The sequence below is a fragment of the Spermophilus citellus genome (assembly GCF_964194105.1).
Source record: "Spermophilus citellus genome assembly, chromosome: 2".
NCBI classification, from domain to species: domain Eukaryota; kingdom Metazoa; phylum Chordata; class Mammalia; order Rodentia; family Sciuridae; genus Spermophilus; species Spermophilus citellus.
In genome coordinates, this window is record NC_138183.1 from 157,240,521 (window position 1) to 157,261,377 (window position 20,857).

The 20,857-nt window shown below is 42.8% G+C and overlaps 1 protein-coding gene across 12 annotated transcripts in view; it reads left to right on the plus strand.

The window, feature by feature from the left end:
- DRD2 (dopamine receptor D2) overlaps positions 1–20,857 on the plus strand; it is a 198,352-nt gene that overhangs the window by 144,146 nt on the left and 33,349 nt on the right. For 2 of the 12 annotated variants that reach the window (XM_081281190.1, XM_081281182.1), the window contains 2 exons: positions 1,691–1,778; positions 15,960–15,989. The exons of 8 other annotated variants lie outside the window; for them this stretch is intronic. The gene's annotated coding sequence lies outside the window, so the exon portion shown is untranslated. The remainder of the gene's footprint in view (positions 1–1,690; positions 1,779–15,959; positions 15,990–20,857) is intronic. 2 more of the 12 variants (XM_081281189.1, XM_081281181.1) reach the window with 1 other exon arrangement.

Here is a 20,857-nt window from a genome sequence, read left to right on the forward strand (position 1 = left end):
CCTTTTGTACTAATTCATGTCTGGAAATTATGTTCCTCTACTTTCACATGCCATGTAATGTGAGGCACTCTGGCAAAGTCCACTTTTTATTAAAAACAAAAAAGTAAGGTGATAAACCAATGCATAGGGACAAGACTTTCTCATCTTCCCAGATTGAGAGGATTGAAGCACTTCACACTGAGCATATCACTAAAGCTGGCGGAAACATGTGCTCTCTATCTTCTGGGGACATTAGTGGAAAAAGCAAATGCCATCTTTGTATTTGCATGAAGTATGATCTTGCCTGAGAAAGGAGGATAGAACACAATAGCTTTTGACTCTGGGACTCTCCAATCCAGAATGCTACTCCCTCTTTAGGGCTTTTCCTTTGTCTAAGAATCTTTCCTTGGGATGGGTTCTTGTAACTGATGTATCTGCTTCTGGGCAGTTACAAATGCCTGCTGCTTGGTGATGCTAAGACATTTCAGAGGGCATGACAAATATTCTGTTCCTAGGTCATCTTTCTCAGATCTTTCCATTTTTTTAGATTCTGTACTCCCTCAGCTCTTTCATTAATTTATGGCAGAGTCAAAAAGAAAAGTGTATTGACAAGCAGAAACTAGCATCCAGAGTCCCAAGAAAAGTATGTAAAGGTCTCCAAAGTGGTCCATGTTTGTATACATGTTTGTATATCTTTCCTTAAAGACTGTGTATAACTGAAGGTCTTGGATCACTCTGGATAACTAATGGCACAAAGTCTTCTCTGGGGAGCTGGAGGGAAGGGTTGGGAGGTGGTCATTTTTCTCCATAGATACACGATGCCCTAAGAACATGCTGGATGCTTCCTTAGTTACATTCTGTGGTAGTTAGCCAAGATGGCTCCCACAGTCCCACCTCCTGGTGTTCATGTTCTTGTGTAATCACCTCCTATGTTAAATAGGGCACACCTGTGGACCTACTAGATAATACCTAAATGAGAGCGTGCCACTTCTGAGGGTGTGTCTTTAAAAGATATCATAATGTTCATCTTGTTCTCTCTTGGATCACACTTTCTGGGGACCTTCAGCTGCCATTTCATGAGAGCATTCTAGCAACCCTAAAAGGTCTGCATGGTGAAGATCTGAAACCTCTAGCCAACAGCTGTGGGAGCAAACTGTCTTAAAAGGAGGGCTTTCCTCCTCAGATGCGCCATCAAGAGATGATAGCCAAGGTCTTAACTGAAATATTTTGAGCAAGCCTGGAACAGAACTTCCCAAATAAGTTCCTGACCCACAGAAGCTATTGACAAAACATTTTCAGTTGCTAAATTTTGGGGTAATTTATTATGCAACAATAGATAACCAATGCACATGCATGGAGAAATTATTCTCCCTGATGTCATACCAACTTGTATTCTGAAATGGCATGGAGTCTCTTCACTTATCAACTGTATAAAAATTAATTGCTATTACTGGACTAAAACTGCTTCTGGTGAGCCTCCAGGGTGCCTTCTGCTTATGTTATTCTGAGACTTGAGGGTACTCATGTCTCACTCACCATGGCCTTGAGCCCTCTTAGCTGTCATCTTTCCAGATCAGCAGCTGGGAGTTCTACCTTCTTTTCCTGTGCTCACTCTTCCCTGACTGTCTTTTGCAGCAGAAGCCATTCAACGTGTGTTTTGTTTCTTATTCTTTCATTGAACAAATAATATCAAGCATCTGCTCTGTACTAGGTACTCATCTTGATTGCAAACATGTCGGTGACCAAAACAAAGATCTCTGCCTTCCTGGAACTTGTATTCTAGTGGAAAGAGAGAAATGGTAAGTGATATATATATATAAAATATAAAGTACTGCATATGTTAGAGGGTAATAAGTACTCAGAAAAAGATAAAATAGGTTAGGATCTAGAATGCTGAGAGGTGGAACCAGAGGGAACCCACTTTATTAAATAGGGTGGCTAAGATGGACCTCATGGAGGAAGGGATATTTAAGAAAAGACCTACATCAAATGGGGAAGTGAGCCATGCAGACATAAAGGAAAGGCAGGGGATTGTCTAGTCTATGTGCACTTTTAAAAATTTTAAATAATTGTCTTACTCCTTATGCAACAATAGTTCTAACACTCTGCATTTGGAACTCACTTTTGGTTTTCTAAACCCATAAAGCAAAAATAAATAAAGTATAAAGCACACATATTCCTATTAATCTTTACGACAACCATGGAGTATCCATAGCTGTTATAACTTTCACTTTGCAGATGTGGCCACTGAGCTTGGAGAGGTTAAGTGAAACTTGCTCGGAGTCAGAGCTAGCAAGTTCCAGAGCCGTGGCCTATGACATCTTTTGCACTCCCTTCTTACATTACCGTCTTAATGCTAACCTTCCAGTTCTTCATTTCTTGTTTTCCCCACTAGACTCTGAGGTTCTTGAATTAGAGAATCTGCCTCATGCTTAAGAACCTGTTATAACCTAAAACTATGCTGAGTATTTGGTAGTCACTTAAATTGTTGAGTGAGTGAGTGGGTGAGTGATGGGTTGGTGAGTGACAGCTTACTTCCCTACAGCCTCACTCTCTCTCTACTCACTTGAAGCCCAACAAGTGTCTGGCAGTGTCTAAGGCATCCCTCAGGTCTATTGGGTCAGCAAGATGCTTCATACCTCTCTCATCCCCTTCAGCTACCTGGCTGTCTTCATGAATAGTGTAGGTTGGCTGGAAACTTCTCAGTTTCTGTAGGACATGAAAGTGGAGGATATTGAATAGTTGGAGCTTCCTCCAATCAGACACACATGTAAAGATAAAGATAAGGGGTTAGCTGTCAGGGAAACAGAAGGAGATGTTTTGATTTTGGTTATTCTAGAGACCTGAAGATGCACAGGATAGTATGGTTGCTGGGGTTTATCTTAAGTGCTCTGAGTGGTTTCTACATTTTGAAGCTGGGACCTAAAGAGTTTGGGAAGCTGGGTTGATCCTCAGTTTAAAAGTTACAATAAGTGTTATTCTACCCAAGACCTTCCAAAAGAAGTAACAGTTTGAACCTATCTTTTCCAAGAGGACTTTCAAAAAGTGGGATGTGTACCATCTGCCCATCTGAGTTATTCCATTGAACAAGTGATTCAGAGGATGAACTTGAAAGCTGGAGTGATGGAGGCTCCAATCTTTGTTCTGCCACTAACAAGTTGTAGGACCTCAATCAAGTTACTATAATTTTTTTTTGAGATGCAGGGCTTTTGTTTTCCTCTATAAAAGAGGAATGACTATGACATGTACTTGATAGGGTTTTAGGTGCAGTAAATGATTTGTGTGGAGTGTTTGGTCCAGGACCTGGCATGTGGCAAGCTCTCCGTAAACATTCTCTTTTATTATTCTTGTTATAATTATCAGGGGGCTTTCTAATCTGTGCTCCAAATTTTATCTTCTCTCTTATTGAAGGAAGACAGACATTATTGCAGATGGGGCAACTGTAAAAGGTAGTATTTGACTCATAGAATGTTATCCTTGCAAGTTCTCAGTGACAGTAAAGAAAAAGAGCTCAGTTCTGCCCCTGGGTCTTTCCTCCAAACCCTGCTGTCCACATCCTCCAGATAGGGCATGGAGTATCCAAGGAACTCAGTGGATTTTGGGGTGGAGATGTCCTAAGGTGAGGCCAGAGACATCATATGAACCTTGAAGTCTTATGAGGAACGCTGGTCTCCATCCTGAGTAACTGAGAAGCTATTTTGAATGGTTGTTTTTTGGTAGAATAATTTTATGGACTTGATCTGCATTTTTTTTTTAATTGCAGAAACTGCTATGTGAGGGAACTGATTATAGAGGAAGCAAGACTAGAAGAAGAATAACTAGGAGAGTTTACAGTTGTCCAGGAAGAGTGATGCTGGGTTGATGAAGGTCGAGCAGTGGAGCTAGGAAGCCATAAAAGATCTGAAAAGATGTTAAAATTTACCAGAACTTGGTGGTTGATGGGCTGTGGAGAATGAGGGGAAGACAGAAGCCAAGGATGATTTTAGGACAATGAAACAAGGGAATTAAAGACATTGATTAAAGCATCTGAATATTGGGCTGAAAATGTGAGCCAGGTAGAAACAAAAGTGACAAATAGGCAGTGGACATTAGCAAATGAAAAAGAATCCGTGGACCGATGGTATTGATGAGGTTGGAGAACTAGTATATCTGACGTAATTAAGTGATTGAGCTGAATGCAGAGGCAATTATGGTCACAGAGTGGGATAATAGAATGGGCGGTGACAGAGCCCAGATGCCATCTTGGGGATTGGTTATTGAAGTGGAGCGTGTACTTTGAGTTAAGGAGGCCAAAGAGCTGAGAAGCCACAGTGTTCCAAATAGATTCCATCCTAATCAGTGGCAGGACTTGGGCTGAAGTGGAATTCAGTGAGTTAGGTGCCAAATGCTTCAGTGAAATGGGAAAGTGACCAGGCATCTAAGGACGACAGTGACAAAGAAAGATGAAGGGGCCATGGGTGGGTGGCACCTCCCCCCCCAAAAAAAAACACAACAGATTATTTATGAGTGGGCAGAGGAGGTGGTAAGGAGGCCCAGAGATGGGGTGAGCAGTCTCCTGGGGACACCCCCGTTGAGGGCAGGAAGACAGGGACTGCTGCTGTGCTGTGGTTCACACCTCCCCTCCATATCTTGTCATATTGTGTTCCTCTTCTGCTCCCTCACTAGATCACTTTCCTCTCTGTATGCACAGAGGGTGGGAGCCAAGGAGGAGAAGAAAGGAGAAAATTGGGTGGTGAGTGGGTGTCAAATGTGGATAAGAGAGATGAAAAGGGTGGAGGTTAGAGGGAAGGAAAGAAAATGGATCTGTTGACATTTGCTGTTCCTCTGCACCCAATGTGCCATAGCTAATCTTTTATATGCTGTTTTCTTTACCTGGACGCTCTCACCCTTCACCTTAAAAGCAAACTCCTACTCATTCTTTAAAACTGGGCAGAGGCATCACCTCTTCCAGGGACCCTTCCCTGGTTTTCCTTTCTAGTATCCCACCTACCTGGGGTGAGGTCTCTACCTCTATATTTCTGTAGCACGCCTTGTAGGAATGTGTGCAATTGCATTGTAATTGCCTATTTACTGGTCTGTTTTCCCTGCTGGATGATAAATTCCTTGAAGTTAGAATGGAGTTTTTATTTCTCTAGGCCTAGGTACTAGTCCACTAGGTTACTGCCCATGGTGGGACTGTGGTCACCCATCTCCCAACACATACATTCAAAAATCAGACAGCAGCACACACTGTTGTCTTCTATTCATTCTTGAAATCCTTCACATCATTAAGGCAGGCTAGGAAATTTCTCCAGCTGGTGATTTAAACTGGAGAGATTCCAGAATATCAAAGCTTTAAAGAGTCTTAGAAACCAAAACTAACTCTGAATGTGTGAAAGAGAAAACTACCCAGAGAGGGAAGTGATGTGTCAGAGTCTCATGGTGGCTTAGCATTAGAGCAGACCTTGACCCTGGGTGAGTCAGCCTCCTGGCTTTCTTCCCACCATACCAAATCGGCCCTGCCCTGAGCCCAGTAACCAGAAATGGTGGTCCCCACACTGCCTGGCATCAGGTACCTTCATCCAATTTTTTCCAATTTAACCAGTTTTAAAATACATCTTCTTGTTTTTTCTTCTTGTTTATGGATCCAAAATTACTGATTTGGTGCCCCTTAATATTCAGCTCTACTCTTTTGCCAGGGAAACACAGAGAAGTGAAGTGTAAAGTAGGGCCAGGTTAGCACTTAAATATTTTGAGAGGTCCATGTCTTTGAGTGATAGAACTGGAGAGCCACCAATGTTCCCATTTTATTCCAAGGGAGCAGACATGAGCAAATTGGTGCTCAGTGGATCAAATGATAAACAGAAGTTCTTTGGATGCTGTGTTATTGTCATTTATAATAACATTCATAAGGTACACTGATTACTCCCATGTCAGTTAGATCTTACAGACAAAAAAGCGGGACAGAAGAAGGAGTAGTTTCTATACCCTGAGCCTAGGACATGCTTTGAAGGTCGTAGGATGTCAATACATGCTTGTTGAATGCACGAATTGATGAATGCTGCCTTCTTGCAGAGCAAGCTGAGATTTGCTCAAAAGCATGTGAAGCATGATGGCTACAAATCTCTGTGGTTTCTCTGAGCCCAGGGCATCTCAAGGAGATCTTCTGGAGGAGAAGGCAGGTGGGAAAACCTCTGAAGAGCTCACAGTCATGAATCTGAAATATTATAGGGCCACATAATCTTAGGGAAGGTATTAGTTTCACGTGGCTTCTGTAACAAAGTATCACAAACTGGGCACTTAACACAAAAGAGACTTCCTCTCTTGTAGTTCTGGAGACTGGAAGTGTGAGATCAAGGTGCCAGTAGGGTCTTGCACCTGCTGAAGACTCCAGAGAAGCATGCTTCTTTGTCTTTTCCAGCTTCTTAAGGCTCCTGGTATTATGTGGCCTATGGCAGCATCACACTGATCTACCTCCCTCTTCTCCCTGTATCTCAGTCTCCTCGCCTCCTCTTATTAGAATAACAGGAATCAAATTAGGGCATCCTTCTCTTGTCCCATCTTGCTGCCTAGTCCCTAAGATATGACTAATGATATGGAAGTAATCATAATTATGGTGTTATTATGAAAGACAATAATACAGCATCCAAAGACCTTTTGCATGTCATTTAATACACTAAACACCAACTTGCCCATCTGCTTCCTTGGGATAAAATGGGAATGCTGGTAGCTTTTCATCCCAGTCACTCAAAGCCATGAACCCCTCTAATTCAATATGATCACATCTTGACCCTTAACTAATTACTTCCGCAAAGACCCTATTTTCACATAAGGTCTCATTCTAATCTTATTCCACGTAGATGTAAATGGAGTGGGGGTGTCATTCAACCTAGGACAGGGAGCTTTCTGCCTCACAGATCCTCATCTTTTGCCTCTACCAAGGCGGGACCATTTTCCTCTCAGTCACCTGATTGGGAACAGCTGCCCACGTATCTAACTGAATCCTCACCTCCCAAGTTAGAAGGCAAATAAGGACGAGAAAGAAAGCAATTAGTATGACTGAGAGTTCAGGATTAAAAGGGATTCACTGACCTGCTGGTACAATGGTTAGTAAAAAGGGAAAGTAAGAGGAGTGTGGAGGTAGACAAGGGAAAGAAAGGGGTCTCTTAAATGTTCCAGAAGTGGGAGGCCCATGGGAACTTGAACTCCTGAGGCACTTGGGCTCAAGCCCAGTGAGTGTGGTGGTTGGGTGCAAATGTAAAGAATTTTATGTAGTTGTAAAGAAGAGATTTGGAGTTGTTCATTCAACATTCATTCTACAAGCACTTATTAAATGCCTTCTATGAGTCAGGTTCTCAGTCTAATGCTTTCATTTCACAGATGCAAACCCCGAGGCTCCAGTAGGCAAAACAAATTACCCAAGTTCTGAAATCAGAGTCCTCTAACTCTCAATGTATCTAATACAAAGAATGCTTTTCCCCATATGCTGCCATCTGCCATGGGGACTGCAGATCTCTACCAGGTGATAGTCATAATAGTAACCGTCTGCATCTGAGCAGAGCTGGACCATGCACAGAATGAATTTCCTGAAGTCATTTTGCTGTTGCTGTTGCTGTCTGGTGACAAGGGGGTTGGAGTGGAGGCAGAAGTGAGGAAGGCTTCCGGGTTGAGTTCAGTTTTGCTGGGGGCGAAGGAGGGGCAGTGTGGGATGTGCATTCCCTGTGGAGAAGGAGAAGAGAGAGGACTTCACAGAGAGGCTAGCAGAGACTCACTTCCCCAAACAAACCCTGGATCCCAAGAGCAATGCGTCATTAAGTTCATCCAGCTTGCTAGTGTGCAAGGACATAGACTGTTGGTCATTCTGGGAGGATTTTATGGACACTGAACACTTTTTCTGTGGTGGTCCTACCTTAGCAACTGCATGTCAACATTTGGAGCTGACTGTAGTGTCTCCCAAGCGGGCTGGGCCATCAGAGCCTGGATGCTGCTTTGTGACAACCTCGTCCATACAAGATGTTTAGTAACTACTTATTGAATAACTTGAGTGAGCTTGAAAAGTGAATCCCCCCACTGTGACTGTAAGGAAGGGTATCAAGAAAGGAGGTACAGGGGATTTCTAAGGAGCTATCTTCAGCTTAGTTTTGGGACTTGAGGTCTTAGAGGCTTCATCTGGGACTTGTTTGGTGGCCTACACTGGTCCCCTGAGCACACAGGATGTTAGATCCCCACCGCCACCCCGATTCTCTTGTTTCAATCTTCTTCATTGCTGAGCAGCTACCTGCCCTCTGTGGAATTGACCCACACCTTGACTCTATGGTAATGTCACAGTTATAGGAGGCCGTGGACCTGGTAAGGGAGAAAGAAAAATGCATGTGGCTAGCAGCATCCATGTGCCTCTTCTGAGCAGTGAAGCTCCATCAAGCCAGGGAGGGGGCCCACACCAAAGGCTGGCAGCAAGGTTGGGCCCGAGACTGAGGGATCTCTAGGACATTATTTGGATGGAAAAAGAACCTGGGAGTTCTTGAGTAACAGGTGGAATCTCTGTCCCCAGGGGGATTTTGGAGGCTAGCAGATTGGTATCTACATAGGAAGGAATCACAGTCAGTTCAGGCTCTTTGTGGCCCAGGAAAGTCTAGCCACCTGGGGGTCCCCACAGTTTTTTCCTCCCCATCCCAGTTCTGTCTGCCTGTGGCAGCTCTCAAGCTCTTCTGGGGCTGGCTGAGGAGGGCAGGAAACTAGTGCAGGGTCCTCTGAAGTAGCTATTGGCTACTTTGGTCCTGGGAGCAGCCTGACTAGGTGACCAGGTGACCAGGTGAAATGTAACGATGGTACCGTCTGAAGACAGTAAATTTGACAGTACATCGAACCATGGCCTCTAGGTTTAACCCCCAGACACAAAGGCCAGGAAGCAAATAAATGAAAAGCAGAGTTGGAATCCAGTGTACGTCTTCCAGAACTGTGCTTCTATTCTTGTCAATATGCTAATTTGCTAGGCTTTCTTTTTATGCAAACTGGACTCACAAGTGCCTCCATTAGGGTCTCTAGAGTCAGCATTTTTGGTTCTGGTTTCAGGTTTTCTATCCTAGTTGGTGGCCTAGGTATATTGAAATTTCTTGTGCTCGGATTCCTTATTTCTAAAGTGAAGGTATTTGATTGTCAACAGACTATGACTACAAACAGCTGCCCTTGTGCCAGCTCCCTCTACTTGGAGTTGCATTTGAGGGTCATAAATCTTGATATAAAACATATACCCTTTTCACATGTTAATTTTACAGTTAGATGCTTTCTTGTTTGTAGTAGTATTCAATTTACCCAAGTGAACACTATCTACCATTTAAAAATACTGACTAACCGGGCTCAGTGGTACACACCTATAATCCCAGCGACTCAGGAGGCTAAGGCAAGGGGATCATGAGTTCAAGGCTAATCTCAGCAATTTAATGAGACTCTCAGCAATATAACAAGAACCTGTCCCAAAATATAAATAAATAAAAAAAAAAGAGGACTAGGGATGTAACTCAGTGATAAAGTACTCCTGGGGTCAGTCCCTACCCCCCCCCCCCCAATTCCAACTATTATCTGCCTTGTATACATCATCTGTAATTCTTGTGGTAGCTGTAAAGAATAGGAAATATTATTTCTATCCTAGAGATGAGAACATTGAGACTCAGAGATAGTAAGTAACTGAACTCAAGACCACACAGATGGTGAGAACGGAAACTTGTGTTTGAGCCCCATTCAGTCTGATCCAATACCCCCATCCCATCCCTGAGAGATATTAAGTTCTGCAATGTGTCATGTTTATTTTCTTCACTTTTGTGAAGAAATATATATCACATGTATGGTAATGATTTGCCTCTTTCTCCTTCCGGCATCACTGCCCCCAGCATGTGAGGTCAATAAGGGAATCTTTTTGCCCTTGTTTATTGCACAGTAGACCCTGAACATTTCCGAAGCAAACACAGGAATAAATGAATACACACATCCCCAAATTTTGCAACTTGGGTAAGTTAGAGACTATTTTTAAATACATAAGTGTAACTGGCAGTGCTCTGTACAAGAGTGGACATTTAATACATGACAATTCACACTCACATACCACACACCACCCATTCCTACACAGACGGCCAGTGCTAGCTTGTGGGGGGATCTATGCAGTGTAAATTGTGGTAGGCCACCAAGTGTTTTGGACTCCAGATCACAACTCACACCAGTCCTTTTAAATAAATTAGTGCTCTAATCTTGGCTGACACATTGGCCGGAAGTAGTAAATCCACATGCTTACAGCCTCACCATCAAAAACCATAAAGGGCTGTTTCTCCTGTAGGAAACACTGAGAAGCAGTGGACACAATCTTTCCTCTCATATGTTTTCCTGGTGATATCTATAGGCCCATACCTGGTACTCCACATCACCCATGTGGATTGAATCAAGGAGAATCAAAGCCTTGAGTGAAGAAAATACTGAGAAAAGCATTTATTAAAAGGTAATGCCTGGGAAGAGATTTTTTTATGATTGAACAAACCCCTTACACTAGATGTGTCTTATAGGGATATGTATGTTTATGTATGAAAATTGCTGAATGCCCAGGTTAGACACCATTTAACCAGCTGAGCTCTCGCCTCAGGCAGTTGTTTTTCTAATTGCAGGTCTTGGCTGTGTCGCCAGCTAGCTGGGAGCCTGAGGGAAGCTAAGAAATTCTTCTTCTGCCCTTTTAATTTTTTTGTTTTTAAAGACAGTCTGGCCTTCCCACTGTCCAGGAAGACATAGATCTTTGGTGGCCGTCCCCAGACCAGCTGTCCTGTCTTGTGCCATCCCCTGGGGGCAGCTCTAGAAACCAGAGATGCTGCTGTTAGTCTCAGCTTCTAGGGTTGGGGAGTAATTGCCACTGGCTCTAATAAGCAGGGCCAAGATGACAGAGCCCATGACTGGTTGGAACTGCTACCTGCAAAGGGACTAGGATTAGCATCAAGCCAGTGACCTGGACAGCTGCCACTCGGACAGCCCATAATTTACAAATTAGATGCCTCTGAGGCCTGGATTTCGTGGCACAGACAGAGCTCAGAGGCTGCTCTGGCAGAAGCTGCCAAAGCAGACAAATGGAAATCTTACATGAAAAGTGATTTCATTCATAGTCGACAGGGCCTAGCCTTCCTTTTCCCCCTTTCTCTTTAGATGCAAAGGAGTTTTTGCTCCAGGAAAGTCCTTGGATGCTTTAGTGCTGGTTCTAGGGGTGATAGTGGTGATGGGTGATTCCAAAGCCCCAGTCTTGGTGTACCCAACTTTAGAGTCTAGAGGAGTAGCAGGGGGTGTTGGAGCAAGTAAGGCCAAGCTGGCATAGAGTCCATCCTGTTGCATTCTTTCAACTCAGAAGTACTACAAACCCTGTAGATTCATCGTCAAGTTCCCTTCATATAGATACTCAGGATGTTCAGTCCAGGAAGCACTGTACAAGAGAACAAGTCCATTGTATTTTTTTGCTTAGCATGCCCTTCTTCTGTTTACTTGTAGCTTTCTGTAGCCAAATGAATATAGTATACTCATTGAACAAAGCCACACACTCTGTACTAAGCATATATCCTTTGATCATCCAGACCCACTGAGGGAAGAAATACCATCGATGTGGCTCACAGAGATTGAGTCACTCATCCAAGGAAGTGGCACAGTCAGGATTCACATGCAGCCCTGTCTTTCCAGTAGCTGCCAACAGACTCATCTGCCTCTTCCACTGGGCTATTGCTTTCAGAAGAAGCACCATCTTAGCAAAATGATTTGCATACAGTAGGCACAGGTGCCTAATTGCTAAGTAAAATACACGGGTGCATTTTCAGAACTTACTTGTGGAGCTGGTTGGGTAATCTGAGCTCAGTCTCCTAGCCCAGTGTCTCCTTTGGTGGTGGCAGCCCTTTGGATGCACATTTGGCCTACAGTCAGCCCAGTAATCCATCCATTTATTTATTTTTTCCTAGGGGGTTAGGTAGGATACAAATTTCATTTAGAATCACATTTTTTTTCTTATTTTATTGTGGTAAAAAAATAACATAAAGCTTACTATCTTGGCCACTTTTAAGGGTATAGTTCAGTGGTGGTAAGTATATTTAAAGTGCTATGCAGCAGATTTCCAGAACATTTTCATCTTGCAGTGCTGAAACTCAATACCTTTAAACACTAGTTTTCTATTTCCCTGGCCCCCTATTCCCTGGCCACTCACTCGGTTTCTGACTCTATGAATTTGACTATTCTAGACACTTCACATTAAGTGGATCATATGGCATTTTTGTCTTTTTTGCCTGCTTTAGCATAATGTCCTCAAGGTTCATCCAAGTTATAACAGGTGACAAGATTTTATTTTTCTAAATACTTTTATTGAAAAGTAGTAACTGTATGTATTTATAGGGTACAATGTGATGCTTCTCTCTATATATGTGTGTGTGTGTTGCAGAATCAGAGAACCAGGCTGTTTAATATTTCTGTCACTTCACACACCTGTTCTTTACTTGTGGTGAGAACAATTAAGATCTATTCTTATAAAAATTTTGAACTACACACACATTATTATTAACTATAGTCACCTTGCTGTGCAATAAATAGCCACAGCTTATTCTTCCTGTTTAGCTAAAACTTTGAACCTGTTAGCCAACATTTCTCCTCTAAAAATATGCATTCAGATTTTTAGATTTTTACATGTAAGTAAGATCATGTAATATTTGTCTTTCCAAGCCTAGTTTATTTCACTTAGAATAATGCATGTAGATTGACCCATATCATTGAAAATGACAGAATTTCATTCTTTTTTTATGGCTGAATAGTATAACACAGTTTAAAATTTATCCATTTGTTGATGTGCATTTAGGTTGTTTCCAAGTTTTGGGTATTGAGGATAGTGCTGCATTGAACATGGAAGTACAGACATTCTTTCACATACTGATTTCAATTCCTTTGAATAAATACTCAGAGGCGACATTGTTGGATCATATGGCAATTCTATTTTTAGTTTTTTGAGGAATCTCCATACTATTTTCCAAAATGGCTGTGCTAATTTGCCAACACTGTACCAGGTTCCCTTTTCTCCATACCTTGACAATACTTGTTATTTTTAAACTTTCTGAAAATAATTATTCTAACAGTGTGAGGTAATAATATATTCTTTTGTGATTTTGACTTGCATTTTCTGATTATTAGTGATGTTGAACATTTTTTCATAATCTGATGGCCTTTTATTTAATTGATTTATTTATTTTTGCACTGCTAGGAATTGAATCCAGGGTCTTACAGGTGCTAGGTGAGCTCTCTACCTCTGAGCTGTACCCCCAGCTCTGTATGTCTGCGTTTGAGAAATATCTATTCAGGTCTTTTGCTCACTTTTAATAGGGTTATTTGTTTTCCTACTTTTGAGTAGTTTGAGTTTCTTATATTTTGGAGATGGGTACCTTAGCTGATACATGACTTATAAATATTTTGTCCCAATTTGTGAGTTGTCCCTTAATTCCATTAAATGCTTCCTTTGCTTTGCAAAATCTTTTTAGTTTGTTGCAATTCTGTTTGCCTGTTTTTGCTTCTGTTGCCTTTGTTGAGGACATATACAAGAATTCCTTACCTAGATCAATATCTTATAGCTTTTTTCTAGTAGCTTTATAGTTTTACGCTTAAATCTTTATCCATTGTGAGTTAATTCTTGTATAAAGGTTGAGATAAGGCCCAATTTCACTCTTTTGCATGTGGATAACTGGTTTTCCCAGCACCATTTTAAAGAGATTGTTCTTTCCCCATTGTGTGTTCCTGACCTATTTGTTCAAAACCAATTGCCTATAGATGTATAGGGTTGATTCTGGACTATTTGTATATTCCATTGGGATTTCTTTCTTTTAAAAGGCTGAATAATCTCTCTCTCTCTCTCTCTCTCTCTCTCTCTCTCTCTCTCTCTCTCTCAAAATAATTGAAAGAAAAATGCAACCATGTTTCATAATAGCAGAGGGAATAGCTTGAGGTTTCTAATTTTTCTACATCTTTGCCAACATTTGTTACTTTCTTATTTTCCGTAACGGTCATCCTATTAGAAGGAGGTGATATCTCATTGTAATCTCCATTGCCATTTCCAAAATGATTAGTGAGGCTGAACATCTTGTCATAGATTTATTCATTCTTGGTAGATTTGTACAAGGAGCTCCAGAGTAGATAATAAATAGGCAGATAATATGGGGTTCCCATGACCTTAACCTGGGTCCAAAGAGCACCAGTTTTTACAAGGAGACTAATTAGAGATGGAGCTTTTTTTTTTTTTTTAATCTCCTCTTCAGCTAGAACAAGGTACAGAGAATGTATTAATCTATTCCTGAAGATGTCCACTGGGGGATGATGGATGGGCCACAAGTTACAAAGGGAAAAGGCAGAGTGTGTGTGTACACACACACACACACACACACACACACACACACATACACCGCATTTTCTTTATTCACCCATCTGTCAATGAATGCTTAAGTTGCTACTCCCTCTGCTATTATGAAACATGGGTGCATTATTTTTTCAATTATTTTAAGAGATATCCTTAGAAGCGAGATTTCTTGTCATAATTTCATTTTTAGTGTTTTGAGGAACTTCCATACTGTTTTTCATAGCAGTTGCACCGTTTCACAACCCCACCCACACTGCTTGAGGTTTCTAATTTCTCTACATCCTTGTCAACATTTGTTATTTTCTCATTTTCCGTAATGGCCATCCTAATGGAAGGAGGTGATATCTCATTGTAATCTCCATTGCCATTTCCAAAATGATTAGCGAGACTGAGCACCTTGTCATAGATTTATTCATTCTTGGTGGACTTGAACAAGGAGCTCCAGAGTAGATAATAAAGAGGCAGATAATATGGGGTTCCCATGACCTTAGCCTGGGTCTGGAGAGCACCAGTTTTTACAAGGAGACTAAGTAAAGATGAAGCGTTTCTTCTCTCCCCTTAAGCTAGGATGATGTACAGAAAATGCGTTAATCTACTACTGATGATGTTCACTGGGGAATGAACATGGGCCACAAGTTACCAAGGGAAAAGCCAGAGTTGGAGTCAGAGAAGCTCAAACCCTTTATCTTTCTTCTATGGTCTCTGTGATCTATAGCAAATTTCCTCATCTATAAAAAAGGTTATTTCAAGAGATCTATATAGTTGTGCATGGTTAACATTTTAACAACCAGCTTTCCAAGAAAAAAAAATGCTCTGCTTTGTAACATTTGCCAATTTCATTGTGTAAATCCTGCTCTCTCCAGGCTGCCAGCCCAGCGACTTTGAATGCAAAGTTGGAAAGACATCAGTATAATCTGCAGCACATAACCCTGGTCCATATATAAAATACCTGTCCCAGTACTTGGGATGTGTCAGGTTCTCTGCTAATATTGGTTCCCTTCCTTGCTTCCCCCTACCAGAGGGATTCTGGGTGACCTAGATCATAAGAAAGGTTACTCAGTTCTCCATGTTTATTCAGCAAATATACATTGACCTTCTCTTATGTACAAACCCTGGCCGAGGAGCAGAGGATGAAGGTGTGGAGGATTAGGGAGGGAACTTTTAAAAAACCATGTGACCCACCTTTACCTTCAGAGACCCCAGCTTGGTGAGATGACCCTCCTGCGTGCTCCATCTCTATCACGTAACATGTGAATTGCCTGTGTGCTGGTTTCTCCTCCTGAGCTCTGGTCTTCTTGAATACAAAAGCTATGTCTCCTTTATTTTGGTATCCACACTTCCAGCATTTTTAAAGTATTCAATAAATCGTTTTTAAATGATTTCATAAGTTTGAAATCTACCTGAAGTGGCAAACCTAACACATCTGAAACAGATTAATAGGAGAAAATAGGCAATCATGATTGCAAAACTTCTCATTTGGTAAGAATCCTACTGTTTCAAAATATCTTCAGTTAAGACAATTAATGTTTATTGAGTTTTTATGGTAGACCAGGTATCAAAGTAATCACTCAACATGCATTACAATGTGTCTGTTTAATTTTTACAGCAACTCAATCTGAACAACTACCTCAGTGGTGTAAGTATTGTTATCATTATCTCCCTGTCACATGTGAGTTACATGAACAGCAGCAATTAAACATTACCCATAATTTTTAATTATTGATATTATATCTATAGAGCAGGATGTAAACCTAAGACTTGGTGCTTACTAACCCTTGGAGTAGAGAAAGTGGGCCGTTATCTCATTTGGTAGGCAAAACCACTGGGGCTCAGGGAGGGAGAGAGAGATGAAGTGACTTGCCTAAAGCCACACAGCTAACAAGATGTAGAGCCAAGATGAAGATCTGGGCCTTCTAATTCCTAGTAAAATAACTAGCTTCTTGCAAAGTATGACGTGAGGTATACAGACAGCCAGGGCTAGTTACAAGAAGGACATTGCTGGACGTCAAGTGGTCAGAATGTGAATTGCCTGTGTGCAATTCAGTTTGCTTTGTTGGACCCTGGGAAGATGAGGGTTGACCAGGATCAGTGTGTTCTCTCCCACCCACAAGGCACATTCACATACCTCATCCACCTCTGTCAGTGGCCCTACTTCTTGCCCTTCATCCTGGGGAGTAAGGACTAAGCTTTGGATAAGCTCACACATCACGTGGAAATCACAGGAGAAGTGCTGGCCGCTGATGCCTTTCCTGTGCGTTTTCCAGGCCAGGTACACAGAGGATCCACCTGCCTCTCAGCTGCCCAACATTGGCCTTTCTCAAGATTTTCATCTCTGACTCCTAGAGAGGAGGTCATGCTTCCAATTTCTGATATTGCCTACATCCCACATGCTACCTGGAGTCACCGTGTGGGCAGCACAGTAGCCACAGTAGCAAAGCCTGAAGCCACAAGGCTCCATGTGAGGAGAACATGTGCAGGTTGTCCTAAAGGCCTCCCAGGCTGCTGATGGGCAGGTCGAGGGGAAAATAAATAGACTCTCGGCCCACTTGGTTTCTCATCCATCCCCAGCTGCTGAATTTTCCTATGTGTGTTCATTTTTTGAGTCTTGTAAACTATGAAAGAAATACTTTTCAAAAGGTTAAAAACCTATTTATCCAACGATTACATATCAAAGATTTCTTTAACTCATAAGTAGGGGAACCAGTGAGATGACAAAGCTGGGCTCAAAAAAGGGCACAAGTAATACACACACAGACACACACACACACAGAGACACACACACACAATCACATATGGAAGAAAGCTGGAATAAGACTGCTAAATTAGTTACCAAGTTTCTTAATGTCTTATGGAGCAACAAAATCATTAAGTTTGGGATCATCTCTGGTGGATAGAAATAATTGGCATGCTATCAAGTTTTCTACCTGTTGAACCATCTATCTTATAGGACAAAACTTTGAAGGGCAGACTGTAAATAAGCAAAGTGCATCCTCTCCAGTCAGGTGATCCATAGCTGGGCTTGCTGCTCTATTTCCAAGTTATAGATCCATTTTCTCAACCAGCTCAAAGGAATCCAGCTGGTCCTGTACTGTGGGGAATTATGCAAGTTGCTGAGTGTGTCCATTCCAATGACACATTCTGGAAGTGGAGAAATAAGCCCAGAGGGGCTCAGGGACCCACTGGACCCACTGTGACAAGGACCTGAGCTAAAACATTATGATTGCCTGACTTCCATAAGTCCCTACTCCAACCGGTAGACCACAGTGATGTTTTGAGTCCCCTGGAATTAGTGTCTTTCAGAGCTGTTGTCTATTAATCCCCCAAATCTGATTATTTCCTTTTTGCAGTGCACTGTCACCCTGGTGACTTTGGGGAAGGCTGGAAGGAAGATTAATAGTATCAATTTTGGCAGTGTAGCCAAGTTCTTTTTCAAGACAACCTAGCCTCTCCTCATTCAGGGGTTCTACATCCATAAATTGGCTCAAACCTATAAATTGTTAGAGGTTTGTGATTCTGTAGTGATTCAGATTATACTTCTATTCATTTGTTCTAGAACTCTTCTGTCTGTAGAGATTAAGTGAGAATTCAGAAGACAACCCATCTACCTTCCTTCTCCTCCTCCTCCTCCTCCTCCTCCTCCTTCCCCTCCTCCTCCTCAGATTGAACCCAAGGGAACTCAACCACTGAGTCACATCTAGCCATTTTAATTATTTTTGTTGTTTTGAGACAGGATCTCACTGAGTTGCTCAGGGCCTCACAAAGTTGCTGAGGCTAGCTTTGAACTTATGATCCTCCTGCCTCAGCTTCCACACCACTTCTCTTTTAAGGACCATGATCAACTAACCAACCTCACAGGTCTCAGACTATTCTCACAACTGCTCTGGCTCTGCTTACTGCCTGGAGACAATGTAGAATTTGGAGAAAGAACCTATAATCAAGAGTATTGAGATATGAATTCTGATCCTATGCTTGCTATGAATTAGCTGCATGACCTTAGGCAAAATTAATAAGCCTTTCTGGGCCAGCTTTCTCAGCCCTTAAAAAGGGCTTTTACTTTGCTTGGTTATAAAGCTGTTGTGAGGACTTTGAAAAGTAAGTGACATCTTTAGCTGTGGCTGTTTGGGTTTGGTGTTTTAGATGGTGTGAGTGGAGGGTGCAAGCTGGACTTGACCCATGGAACTGCTTTGGCATGTACAGTGGGATGAGTTGGTTGCTAGCATTTAAAAATAAGGGGATTTTGGATAAAAGCCAACCTTATGTTTTCTTTTGAAATATTGGAAGTTCTCGCATACTCTCATGTGGCAATAATCAACTAAGATTCTTGTTTTGTCCAGTATACTAGCCCTCCCCTGATACTCCACCCTCAAAGGACCACTCGAGGGCTGGGGGCATTGCTGGATAGATGTGTACAAAATGTGAAGAGATGGTAACTGGGAAGACATGTGCAGCAAGCAGGACTAGGCCTGTCTGAACTGGAGCTCAGGAAGGAATCAGTTCTCCCTTTGACAGGAATGAGTCTTAGCTTGACATACACCACCCCCAGATTCCTTCCTGGGCTTCTAGCCATCTTGCTTTGACTTTGGGGTGACTTTTCCCTTCTTTAGTAGTCTCTCTGATTCCAATTATCAAAAGATCTATCTTGTTTTTCAGAGTATATTCACTCGCCAGATGTGAAAGCCATTTCTATTCTTTCTTTAACTATTACTCCGGCTTCGAATCTTGGCCTAGTCCTGCAATAGTTCTCCCATGGCAGCCATGATCTTGAGAGGAGCAGCCTGTCATTCTGCTAACATCTCAGGTTCCCTCCTCCCCCCACCAAGATTGCAGGTGTTTCTTAACTTTACCATGTCTTCTCACCTGAGCCTCCCTGGGGGACCTGGACTGTAGAAGGAAGAGAAGATCTTTAGGAGGTGGGCTTTGCCCCTTGAAGGGCTGGTGGATTTATACAGCTGGGAACGGGATCAGATGGGAAAATGGCGACTTTCAAAGTTGAGGGGATGGGAAGATAAGGCAAGGCGTGGAGGTAGGAAAAGCCCCCAAAAGGACCAACTTCAGCCTGGGCCGTGCCTTTCTAATTTTAGAGAGTAGAAGGTACAGAGCTAAAGACTCTGGACTTTGTTCTTCACTGTATTTTGAGCAAGGTGCTGACAGGAGCCTAAAGCCATAGCTTTGGGAGGTAGACTTGGCAGCCATGTGCAGAATGGCCAGGAAGTAAGGATAAAGGATAAAAGTAAAGGAGTGGGAGCAGAGACTCCAGATTCCAGCGTCCTCCTGACTCCTCCCACCTCTTCCACCCAGACTCTGGGCCTGGTTTCATCTGCACAGGTCAAGTGTGGCACAGGCCAAGTGTGGCACAGCCCGAGAACTACCCTGTTCTTTGTCCATCCTTTCTACCTTGGGAGAACCCAAAGGCTGTCTGGCCCTGGAAATAAGAACAGACTTGAAGAAGGGACAGAGAAGACTGCTTTGCCCCTGCCCTTGGACAAGAATGTTTGGTAACAACAGACCCTTCAGTTCTGCCTTCCTCTAGTTCTTTCTCCCTTGGCTGGGGCTGGGATGGAGAGAGGACCGGGTGGAATGGATTGATGCTGCTGGCAAGGGAGACTGTCGCAATCACTGAGACATTCCCTCCTTCAGAGAGGAAAACATTGTGGCAGTAACTCTTGGGCTCATTAGAGTGGGGAGCAGATCTGAGAGGGAGCCAGCAGCCTCTGTTTTCCCAGAATATCCAGGGAGTTCCCCAGCATTCGGGGCATTTGCAGCCATAGCTTGTCTGTGCTGAGATACTGGAAATAGTCACTGGCTGGATGCTTTTAAGGCCAGGCTAACCCAGGCCCAGGCTACACCCTCTTGTTCATGCTCCCTCTGGGCTTGGATGCTCTAGTGGCCCATGGACTAGGGATCTCATTACTACTGGAAGAGTGTCGTGAGACTTCTGCATCTTCCTGTCTCTTTCCAAGCTTGTTATTCCTGGTGACTCACTAGCTCCCTGTTTCTTGGCTGCATCTGACAGAATGATATGACTTTCTAGCCTGATGTTCCTCTGGTCACATTCTCTGCTGCTAGGTCATCGTGCTCCTTTCATCGTGCCATATACCCATCATGGACACAGGCGCTTGCTTTACAGGTGTATAACCACAGCAGAACACAGCAGACAAGTGTTCCCTGAGTGACAGGTCAGGAGGGCCTCCTCCTCCTTTGACCACTGGGCCCTGAGCATGGATAAGACTGGAGATCACCTCATGGCAGGACTGGAACTAGGACTTGGAGGACAAAGCCTTGCAGGTCCTCTAATGAAGTCATATGTGTTTGCTAACGAAAAGGGAACTGAGGACCAGAGGAGTGGAGTGACTTGCTCGAGGCCACGTAGCTGAGAAGGTGGACAGAGCTGGGGCCATGATTGGGCACTGGCTGCTGGCTGGAGGCTCTTTCCCCACATACCTCTGCTCTTGTGTCTCTTGTCTCTCTGTGTTGAATGCCTCTGTGTCTCAGGGCTCTGCCTTC